The sequence below is a fragment of the Gnatocerus cornutus genome, unplaced genomic scaffold, assembly GCF_029298725.1.
Source record: "Gnatocerus cornutus isolate USDA-ARS CGAHR unplaced genomic scaffold, icGnaCorn1.1 ctg00000023.1, whole genome shotgun sequence".
Classification (NCBI taxonomy): Eukaryota; Metazoa; Arthropoda; class Insecta; order Coleoptera; family Tenebrionidae; genus Gnatocerus; species Gnatocerus cornutus.
This window is the reverse complement of record NW_028275375.1, coordinates 75,718-78,298: the sequence shown is the minus strand read 5'-3', so window position 1 is coordinate 78,298 and position 2,581 is coordinate 75,718. Positions and strand designations below refer to the sequence as shown.

Here is a 2,581-nt window from a genome sequence, read left to right as displayed (position 1 = left end):
CAAAAAAAGTTCAAAGACTAAACATCATGGATTTTTGGCGATTTCGACAAAAAATAAAATCTCTTTGAAACCGACTTTTTCCATCAATTTGGACCTCAGGAACAAGAATCCGTCAAAGATTTTTCGATCAGACGCTCCGTTAATGTTTTATTAATTTTTCAAACTTTTATTTGGTTTGCAGTTTTTCGATGAAAATTAAAGCAAGAAAATACTCTTTTTATTAATTTTGACCTCAGGAGTAAGAATCTAAAGTCTGATTTAACATTCACGACTTGGTTACGATTCTATTAATTATTAAAAATTATTGTGTCTCAATCTTAACGTATGTCTTAACTTGACTATTTTGACAGCACACATTGAGGTTATGTTCATGATTTAACAAGAAACTACCAGAATTCTTTACTGTTTACTTTCTCGTTCTTCTGGGCATGGTAGCAAAGAAATTACACAAGTTAAGAAGTTCATTTGAAGCTATTTAGAGTTGGAGTTGATTTGCAACAAATTGATGGGTCTTTATTGAAATTTTTAAACGCAGGTAAGCTGAAAACTGTTTGAATTCCAGCCTTGAAATGTTTCGTGGTATTTCCAGGTTCCAACTTCATTACCAGAGTTTATCATTAAAGAGACTGAATCGATGGATGATACCCATAGCCTAAGATGTCGAAAAGGCGGTTGTCGTCGCTCAACGCTGAAGGACTCTGCAAGTTATTGCACAGAATTGAAGAAACCACCCATTCAGTGCTCCCAGAGTACAGTGAATTGATCCATCACGAAAAAGGTGCTGCTTTACTGCAATATGGATGAAAAAGGTTAAATTCAAAGTCAAATGTTCTTTTTCCAGTGGTTGAAGATGTCGTTCAGTGACTGGGAGATGTTTCAAGTGTTGCCTTATTGCATTGCGGGAGCACGAAGTTTGCAATGTTGAGTCTACGAGCAGAAAACGAGTATTCTCCTCTAGAGAAGAGCCAAAGGAACTCAACCAACGGAAACAGAGCATCATCGAGATGCAGTTGTCAAGAAAGAAAATATGTACTACAAAGGCTCTGAAGGTCATCTGGTGTCTTGTGAGCTATTTTGTGAAGTCAAGGAAACATCATTTATTGGTTTCTTGAAAACGCGAGATCTGTTTGTTCAGGAAGGATGGAAGGTTTGTTTGTTTTCTTTTCTCTCCATTCATGGTCTCACCTTAATCTCTTAGTTGCAGCTTAACACAACTTTGTTGTCTTTCCTGTTGGTCAAGAAGCAGGCGCAATTAAAAGCTTTGCCGTGAAGAAACAGCAATTGACTGCACAGAGTAAGAAGAGTTTTTCAGGTGAGATAAACAAACATGTTCTTGATGAAACTTTTTTACACTTCTTGCAGGAAGGAAGATGGTGGAAGGCGTGATATTACATCAACACTCAACTCAGGCATAGGAATGATGCCGAAGAGAGGATGCGAAATCTCGAGGTTTTATAGGCTAAACAACTCCGGACTGACCGGACTATCCAGATACTTTGGGTGACAGTGCGGCGCGCGCGCGCGCGCTGTCGACTGAAGAGTCTGTTGATTTCGCTCAAGGATGGAATCGAAAGCGATCATTTCTGTGTCGAAGCTCTTCGAAATCGGGGAAGACTCAAAACCAAACACAAGTTTAGGTTTGTGGTTTTTCTTAAACTAATTTTGTTGATTTAGGAGAAAACGTTGCCAGAATTCGCCGACGAAATAAGAAAGTTGAAGGCGATGATCGTCAAACACGAAAACAGAATTCGAGCGTTGTTGTCTTATCATTTCTAAACAAGTGCTCAAATCGTTTGCAATTTTCGCTTCTACTTAATTATTATGTCATTTTTTATCACCCCAAAGTGGCTCTTTAATATATATTATCTACGATTGTTAAATGTCTAGTTATAGAAGATTATAATATTTTTATGAAACAAATTTTCGCGAAAATTCATGATTAAAAAAACAATGCCAAACTTCTCATATCGATATCTCGCTTGTTTTTTGGTGTAAACTTGCGTTATTATACATCATTTTACCCATCGGCCACGGTGGATTATTCCCACGGACATTTACCCATTGTTAATCCCATCCTGATCTGAAGGCTTTGGATCACATCCCTTTGGTCCGTCCAGAGGTCGATTCTCCACCCACATCTAGCCCTTAAGATCTTGTACTTGAAGTTGGTATGGTTCCTAGCCTGCGAATTTACGTTCTTTTTCTTTTTGGCGAAGTCAGAAACGCAGCTGCTGGTGGTGCTGATGCTAGTGACAAGTTGTCACGTTCCAAATGTTGCAGGTGAAGCGAGAGTTCCACGACTTCCGATGCACGTGACGTTGACTCCGCGGAAGCTTAGCCCTTCTTCGTTTTCACCGGCCTCATCTTCAGTCTCTCTGCCTCTTCGTGGTCCTCACCGCCCAAACACGGTACAAGAAATTCACGGCTTTCATCCAAGTCGTCTTCTCGGTTCTAATCCTCCTGAAATCAACCCAGAAAACTGAAAAACGATATTAAAATCCGCTCGGTTTCGAACAGTTTTCGCACCATCTTCGATCACGCAAGCAGTCCGCGAAGAGTGCAGCTCGTTTTACAGCGCGAT

General features: G+C 39.8%; 2 long non-coding RNA genes across 3 annotated transcripts; both read left to right on the top strand.

Annotated features, from left to right (window-relative positions):
* Positions 1 to 341: 341 nt before the first annotated feature.
* On the top strand, positions 342 to 1,450 carry LOC148166111 (uncharacterized). 2 transcript variants are annotated; one of them, XR_015771009.1, is made up of 5 exons: positions 342 to 535; positions 590 to 778; positions 842 to 1,147; positions 1,199 to 1,312; positions 1,363 to 1,450. It is a non-coding gene; the product is annotated as an uncharacterized LOC148166111 (long non-coding RNA). The 2 variants fall into 2 exon arrangements; XR_015771010.1 differs by having other exon boundaries at positions 590 to 1,147.
* Positions 1,451 to 1,553: 103 nt separating this feature from the next.
* LOC148166110 (uncharacterized) lies at positions 1,554 to 2,581 on the top strand. Its single transcript, XR_015771008.1, has 2 exons — positions 1,554 to 1,637; positions 2,281 to 2,581. It is a non-coding gene; the product is annotated as an uncharacterized LOC148166110 (long non-coding RNA).